The following is a 6,155-nucleotide window of genomic DNA, read 5'->3' as shown; positions in this document are numbered from 1 at the left end:
ACCACCCATAAACCATATTTTCCAATCCATCTCCATAACGTCGACCCGCCTATATACTCAAGTAGGCCTTCACATATAAACTAGACCTACCCGTCGCATGATTTGGCCAACACATAAACTCATCACACCTCTCCGTCGTAGGTTGCTCAGGTAACCCAGATTCGCCACCCGTTCACCCAACTCAACCGTTGCACATCGCTTGACTCATCCAACTTGCTCGACACCCGCTCGTCTCATTGGCTTGCTATGGGCATGCACTCGATTGATGCCTTTAACACACACTCATCTTCGCACATCCTCATCGCACAATCTCATAGCACCTCCCATCATGCACTTGGTCACACAAAACTGAAAGTCACCTCCAACCTGTGTTGTCCACTAAAGTTGGTCAACATGGGTGCTTGGTGCACATGGGCATGCCCATTACAACCCAGTTGCATGTTTACCTGATTCGGGGGCTTGACATCCTCCCCCACTCTAAATAAGGTTTTTGTCCTCCAGAATTCCATCATATCATCGCAAAGTGTTGCTAGCTCCAACATCGCCAAAATTTCCATGTTGCCCATCTCTTCTCCATCATCACAGAAAGCATCAAGGCTCATGACTCCATTAATGGGAAAATATCCTCAATCCGTGATCATCAACCGCATATGTCTCAATTTGCACATGCTGCTGGAAGGCTGGTCCCTCCAACTCAAGATACATGTTATCACTACAACATATACCATGTGAAATCACCATGTATCCTTATCATGTGAAATATTTCCATGATGCTCTAACTCTACACATCTCAGCACACATTCAGACCCCATGACTCAAACTAATCTAATGATCATTCCAACCATCACGCTCAAATCATGAGAGTGCACCTCCTCATGCCATCATCAGTTGTTTCTCGAGCAGCCTATCACATACATAACTCAACCAAGGAATCTCCCATCTCCATCACAATGTAATGTAAGCCAAGCCTAGGTCCATGAAGTATTCTCCATCTCATCCACAACATGTTGTCCATGATGTTTGTGTCGATGTGCTATATATCAATCAAACGCATCTATCCAAGAATCATCATCTATATGTGAGAGGCTCATCTCCTCCAATCAATTAAGAGCTCCTCCCATCAATAAACTCTTAATGTACCATATCCAGGTCCATGAAGAAACCTCCATCTCATCTACAATATGTCATCCATCAACCTGTCAAGGGGGCGAGTTCATACATGCCTCATCATCCATGTGTTACCTATGGTCATAGACGATTCAACCAACATGTCTATCAAAATTGGCTAATTCTCATCGACTCATTATCGCTACAAATACATCAACTCCATAGTGTCTCATCTCTATTACATCCATCAAGTCACTCCCCATGAACACACCCCATAAATGTGCCCAAAGGTATGCATCCCAAACTACATCATAGACAGGTACACCTCTGTCATCAACTCTTCCATTACTCAGATACTCCAAGACCACTGCAATATAAATTTTGCATCAGTTGCAACTCTCTCAAGTCATCATGAGCTCACATCAATCATCTCCATCCAAATGAAAGCATACATGTCTCGGTCTCTATTGGAACTACAAGATGCCTCTGTCCTCTATGTGGTATGAATACTCTCATAGGTTTCTCACAAAACATCCACGGCCTTATTGTACAAATGTGCACAACATCCACATCAGGTAATATTTAAAATGTCCCATGTCACATCAGCAAGTCCATCCACACAACATCTCTTCCTTGGAACTCCTTCTTCGATGCCCATAAGTGACATCTATCTATGTTCTCCCACATAATGTCCTTGCGTAATGTTTTTCATGCTCCATTTATTCCACTTGATGTCCATGGATCTAGTTGCCCATGTTGTCTATTTGAGTAGACTCATCACAACATCAGTCATCTCATCCTAGTCCTCGATCATGTTTAGTTCCCTCGGTCAGTTAAACCATATATCACATATCATATCAGGTCATACATCCCTTCCATCATCGATGTCTCCCTCCCAAAAGGATCACCAATACTGCCTCTTGGTCTCAGCCATGAAGAAGTCCACCCAAGTATCATATCATCATAACTTTGGTGTGCCTTCTCTCGAATCTATCCATGAGTCATGCCGAGAACTTAGCCAATTCTCCATATGGCTAAGCATGACTCATCTTGTGTAATGATCATCATGTTCCACTCTTGTTACGGTAATTTGCACCTCTTGTCATAAGGTCACAAATTTCCCCAACAAGATTTACAACATCTAATGTGCCTTGCTTGACCAATGTACAAGGTGTCACTGCAGTCATCCATGGTAATAGTTTCCATCACATCAACAAAATCCCTTTGATCATCGTTGCATATGGCCCATCTTCTAAAAGCTCCAATGAAACACAAGCAACATCAATACTTATTTCATCATGACGTCCCTCCATGTGAGTGCCTTCATCCATCGATGACCAACTTGGTTGAATGTCATCATGCCAAGTTCATCCTCCATCGTTGTTACATCTGCAACATCCTCTTCCTCACATATCATGGTTTCTTATTCCTGATCGCAATCTATAGCTACACCCTCACCATTTCCCAACAAATTTAAAGAAGCTCTTCTTCCACATTCCCTTCCAAGACTTCAAGCTCATCTTAAATCCATGGGTTTGCATCTCCCATATGCCTCGACCTGTATAAGGTCAACAAGAGCCTCCCATGGAATTCTTCCCAACTTGCCATGTCTTGTCATTTAGCTTGGCCCAAGCACAATGCTTCACCCAAGCTGAACTTTGTAGCACCTAAGTCCTCAAGCTTCAATACCAATTGTAACCCTATCGTTCTATGCTTCAAATCTTAAATCAACAAAGCCCTATGAAAAGAGGGATCTGATACAATCTATCACGGCCCCATACATGTGGTAGTCTTTCAACCAAGATATAGCAGGTGTGGCACCACTACACTTTTTCTTTTCACCAATAATAGAGTGTATGGACTACACCTAAATCCAACACACATACAATTTTGTCTTCAAGTGCTAAAAATGCAATGGAATAACATTTACTTCGCTTACAATTCATGATCATTATTATGCAACGAAAATCATAAACCCTACAAGTATAATGCACATATACTTGGGAAGGGAAACTCCCGTAAAATCTGCCCAAATATATATAACATTATTGTACAATATTTTACAAATTACAAGTTACTACAACCATGCTACCAACTTCCTTGGCCTTCACAATTTCACTAAGTCCCATGTCACAGTCTTGCATCAACCTAGTTGCCTCTTGCCTACATAAATTCTCTAGAAGCAATGCCAAGTTTTTCGTGAAAATTCAAGTCTATAGGTTGGCTTGTGCTTTGTTTCACATGCCTTTCCATGCTGAATAACTTCCACAGTCCACCAACACTGTATTGTACACTACACACCCTGAACATCCCGGTTGTATTAGCTGCCAGGTCATAGTGCCCCACCATTGTGCCAACTCTCTGTCATACTTCCACATCATGCTCGCACTTTACACCCATCGCAACTCTATGTCACGGTTTTGCTACCATTCCACCCGACATAATTCCACACGACCTGACCCTCATGTCACCCATGCCCGTAGCTCCATTCTCAGTCACCTGGCCATAGTGCGGGTGCATGGCCTGCACCTGACTTGCCTGCAACTCAAACTCCAAAATTTTCCACCGTCGATTCTCTTACATTGCTTCTCTTCGGCCTTCAATCTATCTACAATGGATCTCCGAGCTCCAAGCTCGTTTATTGATTCTCTACCACGACTCACCCAACTTCTATTTATACATGTCACAAAGTATGTGGACCACCATGGGTCGTGACCCTTTAAGGGTGAGCCTGCCCATAAACCATGTTGGCCAACCCACCTCCATAATTTCGAACCACCTATATACTCAAGTCGGTCATCACATATAAACTCAGCCTACTCGTCACATAATTCGACCAACACATAAACTCGTCGCACCTCTCCATCATGGGTTGCTCGAATCACCTCGATTGGCCACACGTTCGCCCGACCCACGCATCGGACATTGCATGACTCGTCCAACTGGCCCAGTGCCCACTTGTCTCGCTTGCCTGATGCCTTTAACTAATGCACTCACCATCACGCATCCTCATCACACAATCTCATCGCACTACCCATCGTACGCTTAGTGGTACGACTTGGTTGCATAAAACTTAAAGTCACCTCTAAGTGGCATTCTCTACCTGAGTTGGTCGACATAGGTGCCCGTCACACATGGCTGTACCCATTACAACCCATTTGCACATCTACCTGACTCGAGGACTTGAAACATAAGGTGATATGATTTATACGGCCTGTGAAACTTCATTCATTCTCTACCAGAAGTTGTGCTGGTAAGGTAAGGTTTTTAATGGCACATGCTTGGACTGGTAAAATTTATATTAGGCTTGTCCAATGGAGGTTGCTCACTTTTGCTTTGATCTGTTGTAGTTTGGATGGGTTCTTTGGCTCTTGGATATTCTTGGATTGGGGGTGATTTCAATGTCTCTGCTCCATCCACTGTGTTCATTCTTCAGAAATTGCAAGTTCATTTACCGACACCCATTTCTTCTCTCCTATCTACAGGTTGCAGTTTTTTGCAGGGAAGGCTGGCTAGTCCTGGGTTCCTTTCTAATGGTGCTTAATTGATTATCATCTAAGTTTCTTTCATGGTTAAGGAGGTGCCTCGAGCCTTCTCTCGTGGTGAGTCTTCTGATATTTCCTCTGTCTCTTGTCTCATCCTTTCTCTTTGTGTAACCATCTTGTTGGGGGACTCTCTACTAGGTTTCGGGGTGGAATTAAGATGATAAAGGTGGTAGTGTGGTTTTGGCCTCATCTCCTTCATGTGCGGTCAGATACTAGGTTGCTTCTTTTTTCAGTTGGGTGATTTTCATTAGTTCTGAGAGGTCTCTAGAGGGCCTAGTGGTGTTGGCTCTAGTTAGTCTCTCGATGTTTTTGGATCTAAGGTGTAGAATGGTGGCCTGCAACTCTTCCCTCTAGTGTTTCCCATGTTTGTGAAGATGTAGAAGCATTAGTTTGGCTAGTGTTGACTCCAACTGAGGTTGAAGTCTTCTTCTTCCTGATTTGTGTGTGGTGGCAGTCAGTTTCGTAGGGGTGGTCATTGCTGGTTGTTGTGCGGTTGGTGTAAGTACTTTGCTAGCATTCGGTTTGGTTGAAAGGTCTACAGTCTGATGGGGGTCTTGTCTTGGGGTATCTCAGTGAGCTGGGGCATCTCGGGAAGAGCATTGGAGGTGATATGGGGGGGTAACCCTCTAGCAAGCTTCAAGCAGGGAGGGTGTCGTAGCTAGTGTGGTCAGAGCATCGGCTGGAGCTCGAGGTGGAAGTGGGGGTGAAATCTCTAGGCGAGGTGGTTGTGGAGTTCTTGGTCACAGTGTGGGAGTGTGAAGACTGAGTAGGAGTTCGAGGCATGCGAGCATTTTGGGGCATTTTACTGTTGGCCGACCAACTAGTCCTGCAACTCTTATTAACATGTTCCAATATATTTTGGAGTATCTGGAAGCTCATGAAAAGTCTAAAAAGGAAAAATAAGAGGTAGTAATCACCACATTTAATCAACTTCATTACTTCCAATGCTATTACAGAGAAAGGATTATAGTGGTTTGGTAGGGGAAAAGCTTGCTAGCAGAAAAGGTTGATAAGTTGAAAACATGGCTGGCTCACTTTGAGAAACATGTTAGACGTTCATATCACCCTCCTCCCCCTCTAGGGACTGGGCTGAATAATCAAGCGTCAATTACCTCTGATGATAGATTATGGTCATTGGTTTCCTTCTAGTCTTGTTTCTTTTTTGTTGCTTTTGACCTGTTAGGATTTGGATTACTAATTTGCTTATCCTACTGTTTCTTTGTAATATGGTGATAACATTGGTCAATAAACTTGGTCGAGGTGAGACCACTTGCATTTTGATACCTATGTACTACTCTTTTGATGAATTAATAGAATCTTGACTTACAATAAAATTATTTAGCTATAATTAATTTCACAATAATATAAAAGCCTAAAAGGTTTTACTAAGAAAAATATGAAAATATAAGCACTCGTCACTATTGATATCATTATTGTGATTTTTTGTGTTAAATTATAATAATAACATTATAAAAAAATTTAGATCAAGTTTTCTAAAATGAA

This window comes from Pinus tabuliformis, chromosome 2_2, assembly GCF_031772625.1.
Source record: "Pinus tabuliformis cultivar Carrire ecotype Pingquan chromosome 2_2, CPIR1, whole genome shotgun sequence".
In the NCBI taxonomy this organism is placed as follows: domain Eukaryota; kingdom Viridiplantae; phylum Streptophyta; class Pinopsida; order Pinales; family Pinaceae; genus Pinus; species Pinus tabuliformis.
This window is presented reverse-complemented; position numbering follows the sequence as displayed.